Source organism: Siniperca chuatsi, linkage group LG14, assembly GCF_020085105.1.
Source record: "Siniperca chuatsi isolate FFG_IHB_CAS linkage group LG14, ASM2008510v1, whole genome shotgun sequence".
NCBI classification, from domain to species: Eukaryota; Metazoa; Chordata; class Actinopteri; order Centrarchiformes; family Sinipercidae; genus Siniperca; species Siniperca chuatsi.
Window position 1 is genome coordinate 22,361,173 of NC_058055.1, and position 22,595 is coordinate 22,383,767.

At 39.4% G+C, this 22,595-nt stretch overlaps 1 protein-coding gene across 3 annotated transcripts in view; it reads right to left on the reverse strand.

Moving 5' to 3' along the window:
• zbtb16a (zinc finger and BTB domain containing 16a) overlaps positions 1-22,595 on the reverse strand; it is a 147,910-nt gene that overhangs the window by 19,592 nt on the left and 105,723 nt on the right. The window lies entirely within an intron of this gene.

Below are 22,595 nucleotides of genomic sequence, written 5' to 3' on the forward strand. Positions count from 1 at the left end.
TAGTGAGCACTGTTTTTTTCCAGCAGAGATAAAGAGCACACAGTTGCAAGCACACAAAGACATAAAATCACAAACACAGGAACAGACACACAGTTGCACGCTCCCTTGAACACACTCCCTTCACACTTTTTCAATTACCAGGCTGGGGAAAACTCTGGGGAAGGACTGAGTGTTTGGAGCTCAGTTTCTATTTCATCAGTCAATAACACATCTTTGGGGCAAAGCTGACACTAATTTAAAAATCTATGAAGAGCAGCCGCCTCATGTTCATAACCACTGGAGGAGGAGGAGGCCCACGACAGCCTCCACGCCAGATCAATCACTGTCTCGGCTGCTCTGCACGCTAAAAAACGGGGATGAAGGGAGTATGCACCACTGGAGGATGATGATAGGAGGAAGGGCAGAGAAGAGGTTGGCAGGTAAAGATAGGAGATTCAGTTTGTAGTAGAGGAAGGTGATGTACAGAACCAAGGGTGGGGGGGGATTTAATTTCGGTGCATGTAGGTAAGTGAAATAAATATTGACAAACCTTCCCTTTCTGACTTCAGCTCTGTCTCTACGTTTCATTTTCTGTTGTACAGGAGAGAAAGCAGAAGTGTCTGCAGGAGTGCCGAATTTTCATTAGATGCTTGTTGAACACTCATGACTGAAAGCGTGAGGTACTAATCTGTCAGCCCTACAGGTGAGGATGATTCGTAATATGTTGGTGACCTATTGACCTTTTCTCTAGGCTCACCATCAGGGCAGATTTTCCACGAGAAATATTAAATTCTATTGGGAAGATTGCCATACAATTTGCTGAGCACATTCATGCCACCTTGAGGATAAACCCCTCTGAATTTAAAGCCACCATGGAGTTTCCTCCAGCTGTGGAGAAGCTTTGTCATCCGTTGCATGAACATTACAGCCTCTACAGACTGCCTGCATTGTTTTAGACCAATATCTAATGGATTTCACATTTCTCTACATTTTTTATTTCATGTGTAAGGGTGGTGCAAATGTGACTTTATATTTATAATCTTTTAGGGTGCAGAACTCATTGGTGTGATGTTTGTATGTTAAGTATCAAAATTTTGGGCAAAATGTTTATACTGCATGAGTCTTTAAAATGTTCACTCTTCTTTTCCTTAGATTATTTTTCAACAATTTTGAAAATTCAGTTTCAGTAGGTGGCACTCTTTACCATTTAGCTCTGGTAAATGCCATTGCCCATCATAACTACCAAGTTCTTCCCTGTTTTCCCCCCAGGTAAACTGGGAACGTAGATTGCATCTCTTCTTCTGTACCACTGAACTATTGCCAAAGACCTGCAGGCACGCTGTGTCTATAACAGCAAATGTAAAACCTTTTGGTGACTGGATGTACATTAGGTTCAATTATTGTCGTGTTGTTTCAGTTGGTATATAAAAGAAAGAGACCTTTATGTGAAAATGTTGCAAATTATTCCTTCAATTCTCAGTTTAAAATGTAAAGTGACTACTTTACTAGCGAGATGTATAGTGTAATTATGAAACTTGTGCTAAGCTAGTTTTCTTCTGTGTTGTATTTCCCTTGCTCTTCTCCTCCTCTGTGCTTTATCAATGAAGAGGCTATTGACTAGGGTCGATTGCTTCTGGAATCCCTCTAGGACTCCAGGTAGTTAAGTGGCTTTGATTGACAGGCATGCCTCCTATTCACTTCTATTCTCTCTCTACCTCACTCCCACTTTCTTAGTTTATCATGTATCTTAGGTTTGGCTCTGTCAGTGGACTAGCATAAGCTGTGGACGTCTTCCCCCAGGCCACTTGAGATCAAATAATTCTTGGTCATATTAAAAAACAAAGTAACAAGCCATTATTGTTGTTGTTTGGCGAGGTAGAAAATGAAAATGGCCTAAGTGGTCTAGAGGCAGAATAAGTGACAGAGACAGTGAGGGGGGGGGGAATTGAGAGAGATATTAGCCTAAGATGGAGAATTAGGTCAGAGGTCTGATAACCTTTTACATTCCAAACCCTCTTTTTTTCCTCTAAGGTCTAGGCAAAGGTGTGGGCATGGTGGAAATATGAAACCCAGATACCGACACACACTTACACACACACACAGAAAAACAGAGCTGGTAAACACAAAGCAGAAGCACCACATGAAAAAGACTTTTACTTTGAAGTCAGGGCAGTTACAGTGGCGAGTCACATTAAGTTGAATGCCGTACAATATGTGTCAGCAAGTATGTGTCAACTTTAAAAGAAGTCCGACAGTCACTGCTTTTATAGGTGTGTTTTCAAAGCAACACAAGACAGCTAAGAGAGTAACACAGAGAGCAAATTGTCAATGTGAGACAGACAGAAATGTGCTGGTAAATAACAAAGGTGATAAGTAGACGATAACCACTAGGAACTGATGAACATTTAAACATGCTGCTTTCTAAATAACGCAAAACTAAATACTCAAAAAGGACGGAATCTAGGATCCAGCTTCTACTTGTTGAGCTTTGAAGAGCTGCTATTTATGGCAGAACATAAACATGTATACCCTGATGTAAGAAGGACAGAAAACCAAAAAATGGACAATAGCTATATGGCTTGAGAGGTCTTTCAGCTGTTTTCCTCTATCCTGCGCTTCATTAAAAAAATCCAACTACCTCCACATCATATCCAGTCTGCAGATAAAAACATCATTGAACTGGATAGGACACTGTTTTCCATCTCATTAATCACTCAAAGAGCTCGACGCTTTCTGTCTTCAAAAAGGGTCTAATGTTGACTACTCTCAATGACAAACATGGACCGCTACATGGACTTGAATAAGAAATGCATGGAAACATATCGCTCGGGTAATGAACTATGTTGTGTACCGGTATAGTAGCAATATAAGAAAATAACTGCCCAAATGAAGCCGAGTATGCTTAATGGAAACACACCTGCAAGCTTCAGTGAGAGACAAGATCTGTATGTGTGAACACATCATGAATTTGGATTTTCCGGCACCAGCAACCGCCAAAGATAATGGTAGGTATGCAAATCCAGGCTTGAATCATCTTTTTATAAAACTATGGGTGACATCCAAGATGTTAGATCCATGCTTTTTAACAGTCAATGTGGGCAAATTACTTGCTACTTGCTATCATTTCCCCCTTCTTGTCTGCAAACCACAGTTTGTAGTAAAGTGCAGTGTGAACCCTGATTAGTGTTAGACAAAATTAAGTGCTACAAACTATACAGTCAGTACAGGGAATAATGTGTGTGTGTGTGTGTTGCAGGAAAGTGAGTAAAGGTGTTGTCGGCCGCTGATAGATGAAGAGAGCAGTGGAGAGATAAAAAAAGGAAGGAAAGGTGGGAGAAAAGTAGTTGACCCAGGAGGTCCATTACAGTGTAAAATTGAGTCAGCCCAAAGTGACACCTGAACAGAAGAGCTGGAGGAGCCAAGAGTGGTGGGGGGTTCTTAGTCTCAGTCCTGTTTGGCAGTTTTGGAATAATTTACCTCCTCTAACCAGCCTCTCTCTCCTTCTCCCGCCATCTATTTATAAAGCGCTCGGGCAGTTTGTGTGTGTGGCCGCTGCAACGCCGGCAGTATCTTAATGGGCCTGGAGTGGCAGGGCTGCTGTTATTTAAGTGGGGGACGGACGGAGGCCAGTAATGGAGAGGAATACTCCTCGATGGGAGGTGACAGTGGCCGGATGGGCACAGAGCAGAGAAATGGCCTAAGGGTAGAGGCTGGCCATTGAGGTAGGCACTTTTACCGATTCTGAAGTGCAGCAGGATAACCAAGCACCCACCCACCCACCAACTCTAAAAAAAAAAAAAAGTCTGAGAAAGTCTAAAAAGATCTCTGGCCTCAAACTTAATTAAAAGCACTTAGGGTCTCAATAGGTAATTTTACTCCTTTTACAGTGTGTCTTGATGATAATTTTGAGAATCATCGCTCCAATAAGAGGATACTAAGGCTTAAAGAGAAGTGACTAAAGTTGACTAAATTTGGATTCAGTGATTTTGGTCAACTAACTCACAAGAAGACAAGCAGTAAAACCAAACTGCAGGCTTCAAAACTCCCTCAGAAAGTGATGCCACTCACAGATTCTACATGCTTATTTTTCTACAGTCTATGCTCCTTACTTTCAGAAAACCCTGAAAACCTTAGTTGAAACCTCTGAACACCAACTTTCTCACTCTAAACGTGTGTGAGCAATGTTTGTGTAATGTTTGACTTTAACAACTCAACAACATGTTTCAAGATGAGCATCACAGTCCTTACAATCCTGCTCCAAATCCACCCTGAACCCTTGTGTTTCTTGGACTGTAGTCGAGACAGTTAAATGCGTCCTGACTGTGGCCTGCAATGCAGCGTGCTGAACAGAGGACCTGCCAGAGTTAATGAGGCAGAGAGCAGCGGGACCTCAGCACAAGGTGTTCAATCACAGGCCATTACCACAGCCCTCAACCTCTGTTACTGCTTGCTGTTGTCAATAGCAATCGATAATAAGCTATGGTTTATCTATAGCGAGGGCAGAATAGTGACTAAATGTAGGCTTCTGTATCCTAAAACACCTACATTAATTGTAGGTGTCTCAGTCTGATCTCAGTTTGAGGCCTAATAACAGAAACATGATCCCAAAGTCACAACGGCATGATTTATGACGGCTTTGTGAGTTGCTGCCTTAAAGTACTGCTTATAAATCTGACTTCTGAGTTTCATCTCTCATAAATATGATTCATCTTGAGCTTGAGTGTTCATTCCTGACCTGGAAACAGTAGTTTAACAAAAAAAATAAATAAAAAAGCTAGTAAGTGGTGGTTTAAGTGATTTTTTTTTTGGCAAAATAAACGTTTAAAGTAACCTCTCTAATAGCAAAATGGTCCCTGTAACAGATGGTTCTTATTTCTTCTTACAGCTTGAGAGCTTTTCATTTAATTTTAGAAACTGTAGTTTGTGGTAAAACGCTAAAATGTTCAAAACTTAATATGCATCAGACATGTATTTCATTTGTCACTGAGAGTGCATCACAGAGTGCATCACAGGAAGCACAGAATGAAAATAGAAACCTCATTGTTTAAAGGGAATGGAAATGGAGGAAGAGCCCTGACAAAGGTGTGAAGAAGAAGAATGGCCAATACAGATGATCTGTAAAAGATTAGATCATTAAAAGGTGGGGTATGCAATCCTGGAGAAATCCAATACCATGACAAATACCATGATATAGGTCCGAGCCACTTTGTTTATTTCCCATTTACAGAGCCAGGGCTGTGTACTAACACCAGAGTTTTTTTCAGTGCACATACAGAATGGACAGCTAGTGGACCATGAGGAGATATTCGCTGAATTTGACAAAAAGACATGTATTGGATTAGAATCACATACCTTTAAGCTGTACATGTGCACAAATGTTGGTGGTGCTTTTTAAAACAGTCAGACCAATTTGTTCCCTTCTTACCTTGAACTATTCTTGCTTTACACCAGCAAACACAGACTTCAGCAATCAGTCACAACAATACCCACCCAACCAAGTGCTCTTTTGAATTCTCAGCCCCCACCATCTAACTGCCAGTCACCACAAACACCAGTCACAACAGTCCTGCCTGTGTCGGCAGAGAAAGGTGTGAGAAACAAAAGCAGAGGTGGCGTTCCCGCTGCTCTTTAGCTTCATCTAGACTAGAAGTGTTTGTTGTTACTCTCATCTGCAATCAGGCTTCATCAAACATCAGGTCACAGCCGTTCTGAAAAGGTCGCCGAGCACCTTTTTACCTCTGCCTCCATGGGGCGTCACTGGAGAAAAGCATCAAATAAATGCCTTCTCTAATTTACTCTTATATGGATCGGAAATGTTCACGACTTCACACTGCAGTCATCATTTCTGGCATATCGCTGGTTAGCAGGACCCCCTGTGGGCAACTGTTGCTGTCTGTAACACTGCAGGGAAGCGAACGGTCCAGTCACCGTACAGTTTTACCTAAACCTTAAAGTTTCAGACAGCGCTAAAGGATATATTTTGAATAATGTCTTCCCAGGATAACACTAAAAATACCTTGTGCTGTCATGGGAACTAATTTCTCTGATTGATTGCTAGATAGTGAAATTATAAAGCTCTACTGTTTTAAGACTAATTTCTTGCTTTCCTTCAGTGATTGCCTCATTATACTATGATCAAAACAGTTGAAGATTTCCCAACTCTTAGCCTCACTGCATTCTTAGTCATCGAAAAATACTGTTAGACATATGTTCCAATGGTCGCTTCAGCAGATAATCTAGAAAACCAATTTGGTTTTATTTGTGGAGAGAAAAATGACCAACCATGTTCAGGGCATCAAATTGTACATGTAAAACATTTCATTTCAAACTTTCATTTAATTCTGACCAACTTGTGCACATTTGGATTGACTGTGCAGGAAAGCTACCACATGGTGCTAACAGAAGCATGAGGACTGCCAACACAGATAGAGAAATGAGGAAATAAGCATACTGTTAAAGTGGTTTACATAACATTCATTGCATCCAAATTACATCACTCCACACAACCTGGGCAAATCCTCTCCTGTTTGCAAACCTGCAAACTGTAGCTAATGGTTAAATTTAGGCAAGTAAACAATCTTGGTTTAAGTTAGGAATCAAGTTTGGATTACATTTCCTCACCTATGGAGCCCAGAGCTCCTATTTGCATTTTAAGAAATCATGCTTGGTTTATGACCTTTCAGGAGAGCAGGAGAGGACACAGAGTTTCAGAATCGTATCTATCACCTGTGGGCTAATGTTCACCATGCATAGCCTTTCATTCAGAGTATCCTGTTATCCAACAGCGCTCACTAACATCCTCTTTTCTCAGCTCACATTTCCAGTCTGGTTCCTCTTATGTGCTTCAAAACACAGACACATAACTCCAGAAACATGAACACAGTGGCCTGGCCTCTAACACGGCACACTCTGCATGTTTGTTTGTGTATACGGTATGAAGAAGAAAAATGTAATGTTTGCGCTACTGCTAAATCATCCAAAACATGAAGTCAAGTTTTAGAAGTTTTCAAACCAGAAATTTGCAGCAAAACTGATGTCAGTCATCGCACACTATACATCAGTGTTTGCCAACCTGGGGATCAGGAAATCTCCAACGGGTTGCGAGACAAATCTGAAGGGTTGAGAGATTATTAATAAAAAAGGAAAGCAGGTTTTACAACACAAAGCTATGTTTGTTATCTTTTGCTGCTTTTTTTTCTTGTGAAAACTGGATGATTCACCTCATTTTCATTTTCATTCATTTACAATCAGAAAAAGAGAAAGAAAAACCACTTATTGGTAAAACTAGTCACAGCGCATAGACATACTGCATCCATGGGGACCACAGGTAGACAACTGCCTCACAACCTTTTCTTCTTAGTATAAAATGGCATGGCACATTAATTTTATGTACAAACCGTAAACACCAATAATAATACACTATCAACATTAGTATACAGAGAGGAGTTTTTAGTATTAGTAAATAAAATAGAACTGGGACACGCTGTAAAATATTTGTGCAAGTGCAAATAAACACAACAAAAAGGGGTCATTGAATGTTTTATATAGCAAAACTAGATTAGCACACTGATTATGATCAATCCAATAGTGACTTCAGAGCTTTACTGAATGAGTATCAGCTCAAAGAACCAAATAACCCTTCACATTATTCATGCAGGGAAAAAACAAAAAATAAAAAATTACAGAAAAAGCAGTCTCTATTATAAGAAAATGCAACACCACACAGTCAACAAACCCTGCCCCGGTGTGTTTTGTTTTGTTTCGTCCCTGCCTCCCAGTTCCAACGGGCGTGATAATTCACGTCGGGCCCGCAGCAGCGCTGACATTGTAAGATGAACTGCTCCCAGCTAGATTAATGCCACCAGATGCCAGGCGAGATGCCATATTAATTACCCAGAGATAATGTCAGCACAACCATATGGCAGCTCAACTGGCCATTTAGTTGACAGGGAGAGGTCTTTATAGCAGTGCAAATGTCCTCATCTGCACAACATCACAGCCTCGCCATATTCTCTCCCTAATGTAGCAACTGGAGCACTTCACTACTATCTGCACATTATTACTTAAATTATTGTAGCGTTAACTCAGGATCTGTAGGATGTTATGACAGTAACACATTATGAGGAAGACGTAATGGTCAAATGTTTTACAGTGTTCATGAAATATTAAGTTTTAATCAAGAGATCACATGAGAAGACCAAACCAACAATGAATAGATACTACTAACAAGTATTGTGTACTGTGTAGTCAAAGCCTGATGTATCTTATTCCTCTGTGCCATAGAGCTGCGTTGTTGTCCAAAAACCTTTGCTCTTTTAATGGTGTTTGTTTACAACAAGAATAACAGAGTAAGGCCTGTAAAAATACACCAACAAAATGCAATAATTTCTTTCAGTTAACCATACAGGACATATACCATATAGAGAAAGGAAAATCTGTATTCCTATGACATGGCCTCTGAAAGGTATTCAGATCTTAAATACACATCCTACCCACCGTCAAGAACCTCAAAAGGAATCTCAAACCCTTCCCCTGCACGACTGCAGTGGATATAAATTCTGAAATGTCAGTAGAATTTATTTACCAGCATGTGTTTGTTTTTTCCCTCACCACCGTGCTGACTGTAAAGATCATAAACGATGCAAGCTGGGAATTAATGTCAACGTGAGAAACAGTGGCACAGCCCTTTATCATGATTTACAGTTGCACCGCCAGCCCCTTCTTGTTGTGGACTTGCGGATCATTTACAAAGACGGACCATGCTTGCCATCCAATCCACATGTCCCCCCCCCGACATCCCCTCCTCACCCACCACCGGAGCGCCCACCTACCCCACCCTCCAATCCCCACAAATCCGATTTAATCAGACAACTTGTGCAGTGTGGCTCGGAGTAAGAAAAAGGATAATTAGTAAACAGAGGAGCTACTCGCCAGGCTTCATTGGCATTCGCACCGGGTTACTGTGTCGCATTTAAAATGCAGTCTGATGAAGTCTACAGAATCAAACCATTTGTTACTCCTATTGAGGAGGCTTCGGGCTACTGGCAATTAAATTGGAATTAGCGCTGGGGAATGAGATACGGCAGATTCATACCAAGGAGAGGAAGGCAGGAGGGAAAAGGAAACAGAGAGAGTGCTCTGTCTGGACCTGGCTCTGCTTTACAGTGGGTCAAATCTGGAAGTGATTTGGTTTCTTTTACTTTTGTTTATTTCCTGCATGACTTCAGTTATCATTTTTATAACCAATACCCTCCACCCAGCCCCAGAGTCTCTTGTAAATGTCGTTACTGAAGTAATAAACAGATTTATATACTTCTAAAAAATAGATGGCTGAACAAAAGAACAAAAATGACAAAGAAAAGAGGTGCTTTATCAAGAAAAAAAAACATAAATGGGTGTCCTTAATATGTCAGGGCTTTAACTTGGTAATGACTATATATAACAAACATATGCACTTAAACTCTCTGAGTCTTTGAGAAAGAGAGTGAAGAAACAAAGAGATGCCATTTGCTCTGCCACAGCTGACTGGGCACAGTGGAGCTCAGCATGGAGAGAGTGCTAGTCCACTGGCAGAGGGAGGAAGAGAAAGGAAGAAGGCATAGATGGATGGATGGAGGGAGGGAGGAGGAGGGGGGGCAGATAAATGAAGTGGAAATGAGAGGGAACAGCTCCTGTGCTACAGCTGGCCTCCCTAACTCTCAGCCAGCCTGGCCATGACAACTGGCTCGCTCTTCCTCTGCTGGTCAGGGAAGGGGCCCTGTTTCAACAGGAGGGGCCTGGCCTGGATGGTACAACTGGTAAAGGGCCAGGAGGGGCCATTGAGGTGGATCTGATTTAAAATTTGCATTTACTAAAATATAAGTTGTGATAATGCAGGCTATAATCACCAAAAGACTGTTCTAGTCCATGAACTAGAGTCTGATCAGTGTGGGCTATTGAAGGAAAAGTATTGAGACAATAGTTACTCTAAGAGGACTCAATTAAATTCAAACTATTTTGAATGTCAAAATCAGTGTCGTCATGGGTAGTACTACTCAGACCGTGAAAACAGTCGTATTTTTTCTTCTGTGGCTCTGGAGGAGTTTTGCCAAGTCTGAGCAAATTATCTCAGCTTGGGCTTGGAGACTACAAATTTATAACAGAAAGCCTGAGTTACGAACTGGAGGTGTGACGTTTGAAAGCGTTTACCAGGCAGGGAGGGTCTAATAAAAGATGTTATTGAGCTGCATTGTGAGAAATGAAGGATCGAAGGATTTTGGAGCTTGACCCATACTAGGGACTAAAAATCAGATTAGCTTGGCCTGTGCTGCATAGATTTTGACCATTCTTTTTTTTTTGTTTTTTCTATGTCATCAAACTTTATGTAAGTACAATGTAAAATCATTGAAGTGCTATTTTAAATACAACATGCATTGTACTATGCATTAAAACATTGGTGCATGATATCAAAGTATGTATATGAAAGTATATGCAGTTAAGTACTATGTATGACTTGCTGCTTTTTAATGTCTCTACAGAGTGATACAGTATGTATATTCTCAGTTCTATATGATAATATGTGTCGTGTGCACCAATGTCACCAACAAATACCTGGACATTTAATAACGTTGGCTAATAGAGCATTATTGTCAGTGCTAAAAAAAATGTTGGCTTAATTTTCATTGCGACCTATCTGAAATTATAAAAAGCTAAACAAAACATGCTTTTAGAGAGAAAAAGTATTAAGTGAGATGATCATTATCATAGTAAAGTGTGTGTCTGCGTGTGTGTTTGTGACTACATAAATGCACATATGCACTCATATGCTTCATTCTCAAGGTTAAATACAAAGATGTTGTTCAAGCGAAGTCCATTACTGCAGGAAACCAATGAAAATAAATGACAGCATTCAGTGGGAGGTTTGAGTATCCCACGGAGAAATTTGCGCAGCTCGGTCATTTGTATACCCAGTTTTCTCCACATAAAATGCTCAATTGTGTGTTTACAGATGAAGCACCACATTTGAGTGCAGCCCTATTTTTCTCTTTAACAGGAAATGGAGACATGTTCGCTCTTAATATATCAGTGAATCTGTCGGCTGATGTAAATCCCTGTCACCAAGATTAATGATCTTGAAGATGAAAAAATCCTCTCAGATCTTATTCTGAGACACTGATTCACTGGGTACAACAATAAGGGTATTTCTAAAACCTCCAAGGAGCGTCTTACAAACGTAAACTGTGTACATTAAGAACAGGACTTCAGCTTTGACAGCTGACACTAAAAGGAGAAAATGACTTAAACCAAAGACCTGAAGACTAATACAGGTTTTCTTTAGAGTTAAAGACATATATGACAAGATGAAAAGGAAGACAAAGCAGGAAGAGTGTCTCAGACTGATTCAAAAAGTGCCAAAAATGTCACCTCAAATTGGCTGCCTGTGTCGTGCCTACTAGAAGTCAACTCTAACCTATAACCGTTTTAACACGTGCATCATTTCCTTCCTCCCTGATCACTGTCTCCTCCCGTACGAAAAAAATAATCTTTACTTAAACACCTCAAAAAGGACCTGTTTGTATTTCCACCCTGCCTCACATGTATAATTAAAAGTAAGAATCTTCAAACATCATATTTAGCAGTTATCCAAACATAAAATTAAAGATATTATCAACCCACACTCAAAATAAAATACAGATAGGAAAACATCTTTTTTCAACAGTATATGGTACAAATATAAACAGGAAAGCAGGAAACATAGAATGCCCATCACCAGTTGAGTTTATGGAGTGAAGCTATGTGTTTTGTGCTGTTTTTATATTTACCGTAACAGCAAAGTGTGTGGTGGGTTGTGGGAGACAACCAAACTCTGTTTAGGGCCCAAAAAAGGCCTGTGCCAGCCCTGTCCACTATTTTTCATACTCTCTTCATCACAGCACCTATATTAACATGTGCTATTGTTGCAGTCGCTGGCATGTTGTCTAAGAATGTTTGTTCATTTTTGTCCCTTTTTGTTTACTTTAAAATTACAGCTTAATCTCAATTAAAGCTCCATACTCGTATATAAAAGTAAAAAAGTGACATTTCCTACTCATAGGACACTTTCTGCTCCCTTAAAATAAAAAGTGTCTGTGGGCCACACGGACTGGGAGTGACACCACCCAACCCCTGTCAACCTCCCATCACCCCCCACCTTTACCCCTTGTCCTGCAATGGAATCCCAAATCTTTCCTCGCCTTCCCAGGATTTATTCTTCTCACTGGCCATCTGGACAGTGGGGGCAGACAATGTAAAAGGAAAAGGGGGCTGGGGGGACAGGGTTGCAAACCCACATTAGTCACAGGCTCTTAGGTCCTTCGACCCATACACACATATACACACACATACACAAAAAGGCTGAAGCCAAATGACCCCAGCTCCCCCTCACTGTGGCTGCTGACATCGTCTTTCCTGCTGGACAAAAGGCTTTTAGCACCTCACTCTACTGTCCTAACCACAACACACACACACACACACACTCAGCACCCTCCATCTCTTTTAACACAGACACACTGGACAGGATAGGGTGTTTGTTTTGTTTTCTCAGATAGCTTGGGAAGAAGGGAAGGGAAGGGAGGGGTGGGAGAAAAAGAACCAGGGATGAGGGGTGGTTGGGGTTGGGAGAAGGAAGCTATCTGATGTGTGTAACTTTAAAAAGTAGAGCAAATCATACGTGAATGCTCAGGGAGAAGCATAGCCAAATCGCTACTGAATGATAAAGGTATTAGGTACAATAGGGATGGCATGCTTCTCGGCCAGCTTAATGTAGTTAACGTAGGGCTTTTGTTGGAAGTAGCAGAGGATGAGTACAGGGGTGGAGGTCTGAGAGAAAAGTCACAGTGCACTACAAGCCTCCATTGTCAGGGAGGTTCACATTTAACACACATACAGGAGGTTTTTGCTCCAGAAGAAATGCAGTGAAAATAACAGAGCGAACAGGTGAAGGCTGCGCCCTTCTTGTACTGCAAAGCAGTCGTTAAAAAGGCACAAGGATGTGGCGGGGCTGTGACATCGCAGCGATGCACAGTCCATTCTCAGGCATCTCCAGGAGTTTCAGAGTGAGAAACACAACAATACAGTGGGAAAAATAATCACCCTACACTTGAGTTCATTTCGATGAAATCAAGATGCTGCCTAAAGAGCCAACAACAGCCTTTGTATGGAATCAGAAAAACACTTCCAATATGCCCGCAATAAGCAGTAAATAAGCAAAGGATTTAGCCACAAATACCGTAGCAGTGCATTATAAGCTGCTATTCACAGTCTGAATGCAACAGTGAAAGTGAACAACAGATTGCACTCAGACAGACTTTAAGCCTGTATAATAAGTGAGATGGTGAAGAGGGGAAAGAGCAGGAGATAAATTAGTAAGCAGTAAGCAGCAGTGAATAAAATAATGATATAAGCATCAGTAAGTAGTACTTGGAGGATGAAGAGGAACCTGAACTTTTTTTTTTAAATGAAATACTGTACATTCCTTTAGGATTTTCTGTCTGTTTTATAAATTAAGTAAAACACTGACTAAGATGTACAGTCCATTAAGATTTAACTAAAAACTGTAAAAAAAAAAAAAAAAAAAAAAAAAAATGAACCAGGAAAGTCCCTTTGAGATTAAAAATTAAAATTTTTTTCAAGGGAGACATGGCCAATGGAGAGTCATCAGCATAAATAAAACACATAGTTACAGAGAGAAAATGCAAAAGGAGACAAAATAAAATAAACAGCATAGGGAACACATTTCAAAAAGAGAAATTTCTAGGAGTCATTGTGTAACCAGGTAAATTAAAAACATTGACATCCAAAGGAATCTGACTAATTCTTTCATTTTGGATTTAAAAGAATTTAATGAGATTAATTCATTGAATTTCAAGTCCTTCTGCAACGCATTCCATGCCGGGGGTGCAGAATACACAAATGCCCTTTTCCAATTTCCGTACGGGCATTTGGGACAGAGAGCATAAAGAAGTCCAGAGAACGCAAAGAGTACTGTAGGCACTGTTCTGCGTGATAAAAACACATAGTGTGGGAGCAGAATTGCCTTATATATATAAAGGTGTAGGTTGTGATACTGATATTGGTTAACAGTGTACATAAGAGGACTAAGGACTTTGTCAGGTCAGTCAAGAGAAAAGCGAGAATCCTAAGATTGTAATCAGAATTATTATTAGGATTTAAGTGAAATTCTTTTTCTTAAAACAATTTTATTTTTAAATTCTGAATTTAAGCTCAGAACTCAGATCATTTTATCTGTACTGATCCTCATGGGTAAAGGTGTACTGCATGAAGAAACAAGCTTGGAAATCTCACAGTGCTTAAAGAGGAGGATTCATTATGTTTTGTTTCATATTATGCTCTATACCTAGATATTGTATACATGGCTTGAAATGACCTGCCAGCTCACTAATAAAAGTGTAAAAATGAATTGAATCAAACACTAAACATCACTGCAACAATTCTCTGTATATAGCATTATATTTACTATAACTATAAAGTTTTAGTAATGTTGGCTGGTGATTCAAATGAAGTGAAAAAAAGAGATCAAACTCAATTAATTAGATTAAATAAATAGGTTTAGGCAAGTCAATTACAAACTACACGCGGTGTATTTTAAACACAAAAGTCTAAAACAAAACAGAAACCTAATGATTCATATCATTTTTAAGGCCCCATTTGTGTGAAACATCTGGCAGATAACATTCACTTACTGTGTTGCATGTGTATGAAGTTAAATTGGTGATTATAGGTATTAAAAAGGCATTCAGGTGGGTTTACTGCATCCCACCAGAGACTAAATTTAAAAATCTATGCACTTTAAAATATGCATTTATTTGTTAATTTTATGTGTCCAATTCCATCAAACAACAGATTTACATTTGCTCAAAGTGCTTTTAAAGCCATCTCCCAAACAAGTGGTGAATGGATGCAGTAAAGGGGAGTTCAGGCAGCAGTGACCTTGGAGCCAAACTGTGAGCGGCCGACATGACTTTGTGGGTTGGAAGAAAAGCCTTTATTTATAGATCAGCTGTGTGTCGATCAAACTCCATCGAGGGGAAAACGGCAGCTGTCAGAGAAGAGGAGGAGGAGGGAAAGTGTGTGTGTGTGTGTGTGTGTAAGAGTTGCTTGGAGGGTTGCTTTTTGAAGAACTAATACAGTGGTGTGCCTCAATCTCACTTAATTCCATTTAAAGGAAATTGATTTGGAGGTTGGGGGGATGTGAGGGGAGCGCACAGGGTTGTTCTCTCTCTCCATTACGATTGTGATGAAGTCTTGGCCTCGTTTCACTCATTTGTGTCCTTTGGTGGTACTACATACAGTAGTGTGCTGTTGTGCTATGATATACAGTAATAAGGAAAAAAAGGGATGAAACTTTAATGATCCCTGTGGGGGGAAGTGGCTCACTGCATCAACAAGTAGCAGGGAAAAAATGGAACATAAATATTAAAACAGAATATAAATAAGGATTACAGCCGACTGGGGTTATGTAGCATAAATACTTGCAACAGCTAATATCAACACTGGATCATGCATGAGAACTATGGGAGAAGCAAAAAAGTTTTAATCTTCAAGCACTAAATTTGAGTTATTTATAACTGTTGTTATTTAAACCTCAGAAAGCTATTTTGTTACTACACTGAGTGCAATAAAAACAAGACATACTGTAATTTGTGTGTTATGTATCTTGGATTCAAGATCAATAAAAAGGCAATCAAAAAATCTTAACTGTATCTATTCATGGATAACACTGTCACTAAAGGTTTCAACTGGAATTTGTAACTGGAATTTGGTGCTTTTTTCCCTCTGCTGTACATTATTCCCTTATTGCTATAATGACCCAGTATCTCCAGGTATAAATGCATTTTTATCTTTTTTCAGTTTTCAGCATTCTCATTATATTATACATTTTCAGTGAATTACCTGACAGGACCCGATTAAGAATTTTTTTTTTCACATTTCTTTATTGATGCAATGGCCTAGTATCCCCACTGTATTCATTATACAGTAAATATTGATCAATTTGCTTTTGGTGTAGGAGAATATTGTATCATCATCATCATCTATATTTCATTCATATTAAAGTGAATTACATGACAAAAGATGATTATTAGTACATAGTGTATACTGTATAGGTTTCCATTAAAATATGTTTGCAAAAATGAGAAAGTTACTACCAAAGCTCCCTGTATAATTCATCCAGTTTGAACTCTGAACAGACGATTCCAATCAAACTACTGAAAGAAGAACAAACTCAACATGCACATATTAATACATGCTCATCCACTCCTCACACAAAGCCACAATTTCATTTTTGCATTACAAAGAACACTCGTACCACATATCTAAATTGGGTCTTTGATTTAATTCCTATCTTCATCTTTTTCACCAGGGAACTCCACTTATCACAATATCACTGGGCAGCTTGAAGATTTAGTCATTTTGCTGCTTGGAGCTTCATGTTTTCTATATTTGTATGGGAAAAATCAAAGGCAGCTGAGAAACTCAGCGATGCTCAAAAGCTTCTCAGACAGAAAGAGAGAGGAGAGAAAACAAGTGTAGTCAGTGCCAGGACTGTTAACAACCACCTGTATCTGCCCACCTGTGGTTTCTAAAATAGCTCACACAAAGAGCTGGTACCCAGGAGGAATTAAAACTAATCCTAAAATTATCTTTGAAAAATGAAGACTTTGGAAAATATTCACTCAAAGACATGATTTATCACACTCATAATCTATATATCTAATATATATATATATATATATATATATATATATATATATATATATAGACATGTCTTCACCATGAGCATATACTCCTACAAATTCATACTGCAATCCAAAATGCTGTCAAATTCCGTTGAGCTAAACTGAATTTTCTCACTCATGATGATCAAACTGGGATTCACTGAAGGCAGAAATGAAATCATTACTAAAAGACCATCATCTTAAGCCTCCATCTCTGGAGAGAAGTGAGAAGCCTGCTGCCCCAGATTGCCTAAAAATGCAGATAAGAAACAATCCTGCACCAGAAATTGGTCCTGCAGGACTATTACATTGGAGAGATTAGTGGAAGATAATCATATAATGGCGATGATAGCACCGATCGCAACAAAACGACCCCATAAAGTCACCTCTGAATAAAGAACAGGCGATACAGATGAGTGGGAATAAAGCAGTAAAGTGCTTGAACTGGGTAGCATGTGCGAGACAGCTGTGTGCCGGTCTCAGTGCTGCCTCTGGCCAGCAGGGGGCGCTCCTCTGTCTCCACACATACTCACTGATACCACTGGAGAACCAGAGCAACAGGGAAAGGGAGAAGTCCTCACATGACCTTCCAGTTCACAGCAGTTTGCCTCCAGAAAAAAGCCTCTTATATATGGTATATGGTAAGACTTAACAGCCTCAGTGTCCACCGAGACAGTTTATGGCTGAGAATGGAGATTAGAAAGTAGTTTGGAGGGTCAGGTGTTTGCTATGGAGCACTGGGGTCTCCGAGGGTAAACGCTGTTTCACTAACATGCTTCTAACATGGGCACAGTCTGAAAAGTCTTGTTAAAATCAGGTATACACTAGCGATGTGTTCCCAGTGCATTTTGTCTTCTTTTAAGGTTTTTCTGGAAATTAAAACCTTGTCACATGACATGACTTACACAGACAACAGATATAAAATCAAAAACAGTTTAAACACATTCCATTGGCAAGGTTTTATTAAAATAGGATTTTAGGAGTTAATATTAGACTGAACTGCTTGTTAATATTGCAATTTTCTGAAATCTTTGTTTATTTGGTGTGCGTTCTTTTGAGCAGACCAATCTTTAAAGGCTAAATGAAACTGGGCCATAGCAGCAGCAAATATTAATTGGCTGCATCAAGGAACAACAAGACAAATTAAATGGGGGTTATAGAAACATACTCGACCAACAAGTAGCTAAGTAAGTAGAGAAGAATGAATGAAAATGTTCAAAAAAAGCATAGCACTGCTATGCTATGCTGTTCTATAAAAACATATTGGCTTGTAATCACACACACACACACACACACACACACACACACACACACACACACACACACACACACACACACACACACACACATGAACTGCAGAGTAATAGAATAGTAATATATCCATCAATATTGTAGCAATAGTTGGCAGACCAAGCTGTACTTTTAAAACTTTCATTTTGCTCTTTATTTTGTTTTTGTTTGATGTATTTTTTCAAAAAACTGCAGAATCATTTTGGAAAAAGACAGCAAACTAAATGAATTTGATTTCATAAAATTCAGACAGTTCCACAAAGAACTCCCAGGGTTCAATGAATGACCTTCATTAACTCTATATGGTGTCCTCTAAATGACAGGGTTCATTTAGCAAATCCTGCTACAGGGACACTTTAAAAGGTGAGTAAAAGTAACAACGATTAAATGATAGGGTACCATTAAAGGATAAGAATGATGATACTCTAGATTTTTCATAATTTCAACAAATCTCATGAAAAGACCAATACCAACAATGCGTTAGTCCGTCTCTAATTACTAGACAACTGCCCTATTCTGTCTGTGGCACTCAGGTCCAAGCCCATTTGTTCCTACTAAATATGTAAAACTTAATTAAAAAAATGGCTCTCAAATATATAGTTTGACTTGGCAAAGTAAGTAACAGCTGGGCCCTGTAGTTTTAGCTGCGGATTAATACATTTTTGGTTATCTTGTGAGTATTTACAGCAGCAGGACGGTGTATGTGGCTCAAAATAAACTACAGTGGCCGTGTTTCATGGTAAAGAAGGAACATGTCACCCAGTGCAACAGTGTGGCTCATTGATGTGTTTTTAATAGTTCTTTGGACAACAATGGAGGTCTATGGCACAGAGGAATAACCTACATTAGGATTTGTCAACACATAGGCGGTACTTGTTAGTAGGATCAATTCACTGGTTGACAATGAGAAAAATATAGAACATCACCAGCCTTATCTTTTTACCTCTTGAAGCAGAGAGATTCTGTGATGAGCCTTTTATTTGTTCCTTGAGTGTCATTAAGAATCATTAAGGATCTTAATGAAAGACATTGTGAGATTTGTGCTTAATGGAAAACAATGTGTAACTTGTTGTCAACATCTTCCCACTGTGTCTTCCTCATCTCCCTGTGTTGCCACTTTGTGTTTGCTCCATCATCTCTATCTTTAGCTCTTCCTCTCTCTGTCTTGTCTCCAGGCCATATTTCTCCGTGGAGAGAGCCCAGGAAATTATAGTGTGGTGTGGGAGGGAGACACCACTAGCTTTCTGACCCAGAGTTGCTGCTATAAATCCATGTTTTTTTTGGCGCGGGTGGTGGAGGTATCTCTCATCTCGACCCCAACGCTTCCTCAGTACATCTGGCCTGCGAACAAGCTGACTGACACTCTCGACAGCAACATACACCAGACACAAACACAACCTCTGCTCACACACTTGGGTGGGCAGGAGAGAACACACGCAGCAACTAGAAACAGAGCCGCATTTCTGACTTTATACATGTGACTGAGCAGTACTATGCAGCGACAATGGGCTGATTTGTAACAAAGTTTCTGTCTGTGGAGACAACACACCCTCATCAAATTTCATTAAACTCGGGAAACACTGATCATGTGATTTCAAAAGAAATGATGTTAACATTACATTCTTCCATCACTAATAGGTAATAAGCACGACAGCACGTATACGTAAGCACGACATAAGTATAACATCAAACACTTCTAACAGTCTTAAGTAAAACAGTTCAGACTGCCTCCTGTTTTAAGTTCTTATTCCTTCATGTTATGATTTTGTGGTAAAGTAAAGAAATGTTATATGGATGCCAAGAAAGTTTTGTTTGTAGTAGAAAATACTACTAAAGAGAAGAGCTTAAAAAAAGGAAGAAAACACAATGTTGTAACTCACTTTATCTAAGAACAGTGTCTGGACAGTGATGACATTTGTCCTAAAGATAAACTCCAGATGCATCCTTGATTTTTACGGATGATGTCAAATCCTTTATTGAAGAAAAACCTCAACTATGTTTAACTTTCTATCCATGACAACAGATAGAGATCTAATAGAGACACACATGTCACCAGTGATTGCTGGACAATGGACACCTCTGGCAATGTGTCAATACAGAGACACACCAGATTAGCTGTCCCCTCTATTAACTTTAACTTCAGATGTGTGTACTTTATTTTCACATGTTTCACAAGCAAAGTTGAGGCTAATCAAAGCAGATTTAGTAATTGGCTCACCATAGCTGTCAGGAACTAATTTAATAAATCAAACTGCCTTATGTTATACTGTGTTTTAATTAATGACTGCACTTTAGATTCATATTCATTTGTTTCAGAGCTGCTGCTGCTGGTCAATGTTATCCATCTTAGAGTTTGATTCAAAGTGAGTTCTTAAAGTTCAAACAAAACCCAGTTCCTTACATTTACTTGAATGGAGATGTAGATACGTATAAAAAGACGCTGCATACTTATTGGTGAGGAACAAAGCACAAGCTATGGTCTTCAGTGGTGAAATCCAAATGAAATCCAATCAAAACGCTGCATTTTGGGATGTTTAAAAGACGGACTCCCCCCACCTCCCTCCTTTTCTATCCTGTTAAAGATTCCTGGCCTTTCACCTGACCCCAGGCCTTAGTAAGGGCAGTTGGGGGAGCTGGTTGCTTGCGGTAGTGGGGGTTAAAGTGTAATCCTGGTCCTGTGACCACAAAGGCTTGGCCCCTGAGGGCCAAGGACCAGCCACATTTTCTGAATTGCAATGTTATCCCTCAGCAAACCCTTTGGACTGACTACATATCAAAGGATTACATTGCAGGGCTCTTCCCTGCTCTGCCCAAACTCTTCCCCTTTCCCTCAATCGGTTATAGCTTTGTTTTTTATTGTGTAGGGGGAGAAGATAATACAAAAAAAACTTTCCAGAGTTTAGTTTGAGAACTAGAAAAAGCTTTTTTCCCCCATTATATCAATGCTTCAGTCCAACCAGTTTCACGTCAATCTATTAACAAGAGTAATTGCTACATAGCATCATTACAACGACACATATTTTAAACCATTCAGATGCTGATATCTGGCTGCTAGTGTACTGCTAATTGCTTGCTTAAGTAATCCATTAAGGAGTGTTTCTACAACAGCTTGCATGCTCCATTATCATTAGTTTTATTCTGAAGAAACCTTAACAAACCCTTTTTAACAGCACCGCAGCTTGGCCCTGAGCGCCTCTTTGCATTTAAACCTAAAGAATTTGCTTTTTTTTTTTTTTTTTAAGGAGCAACTTCAGAAGATAGTGAGAACTGAAGCGAAAGAGAGAAAAGGTTTAATTGACGTCTTCCCCCATTTTCCCAGGGTGAAGACCAGAGGGTGGAGGGACGGGGAGTAAAGAGGTGGGGGTGATGTGACACTGCTCTCCTGGTGTTGCGACTGTACAAAAGGAAGCAGATTTGCAGAGGAGGTGACCCCTAACCTCTAAAGCTCCAGAAAGGGTCCTTGGTGGCCCCAGCACCACCCAATCAATCACCTCCCAGAGCCTGCTGGTCAGCCACACTGTAAGGGGACACCGCAGTCGGGCTGATGGACCCACCCCCGAACATTCCTTGGTAGGAAACTTTTTTTTTTTATTAGCCAAGGATGGGGGGTTCAGAAATGAAAGCTGATTTTTCAGTAAAAAATATAGTTGTTCCATCCTGTCAAGCTCCTTAACGTCAACCTCTAAGTCCAAATTAAATTTTAGTGTCAGGAATCTGGTGATGGGAAATCGCCGCTCCATCCACAGAAAGCTAGAAGTGCCAACAATGGCTGAACCCCTACACCATGTTGACATGCAGTTAAAGCTCATCCTTTTGCTTTGTACTGATTTTCCCTGAAAAATGCCAAAAATGTCATCAAAGCAGTCAAACTATTTGCACTGATTTTCACATGATTTTATCAAAACATTGTTGAATGTCCTGCTGTTTACAGTAAACACATCTGTTATTTATAAAAGCTCAGAATATGCTTACACTAATAAAAAGTGTCAAAAATTTAAAATACCAAATAACTGCTGAAGAAACACAAATGTAGGATAAATTATCCTTTGTATCCACAACCCACAAATAAATTATTCACTGTATTTAAAACACATGTTTGATCATTTATGTGTATAAAGAGAAAGAATAATTTAATCTTTATAATATGGGACGTGAAGTATAAATATAGTGTAATACTGAAGCCTCTTTACCTAGTTTAATTCACATTGAGGTCTACTTTGGATTACATATGTATTCATTTGATAAAATTGTGTATTTATTGTAATTTATTGTCTTTTTTTAAGTTTTTGAATAAAACTATATTTATGAAAACTTTTCAGAATTCAGACTGTATATGCAATGTAACTATATATATTTTTTTCCACTACCCAATAAAGCATGTGGGGCCTGATTTGAGCGATATATATCGCACCTATCATTTATTTTTTTCCTCATATTTGTGCGTGTGTGAAAGGTAGTGCCCTCTTTCACTTGCAAACAAATATCATGAAACGTTAAGTTGTTCCAGAGCTGAGTTATTTATTTTTTTTGGCATGCAGCAAACTCTTTTTTTTCTCCATACTTTTAATTTCC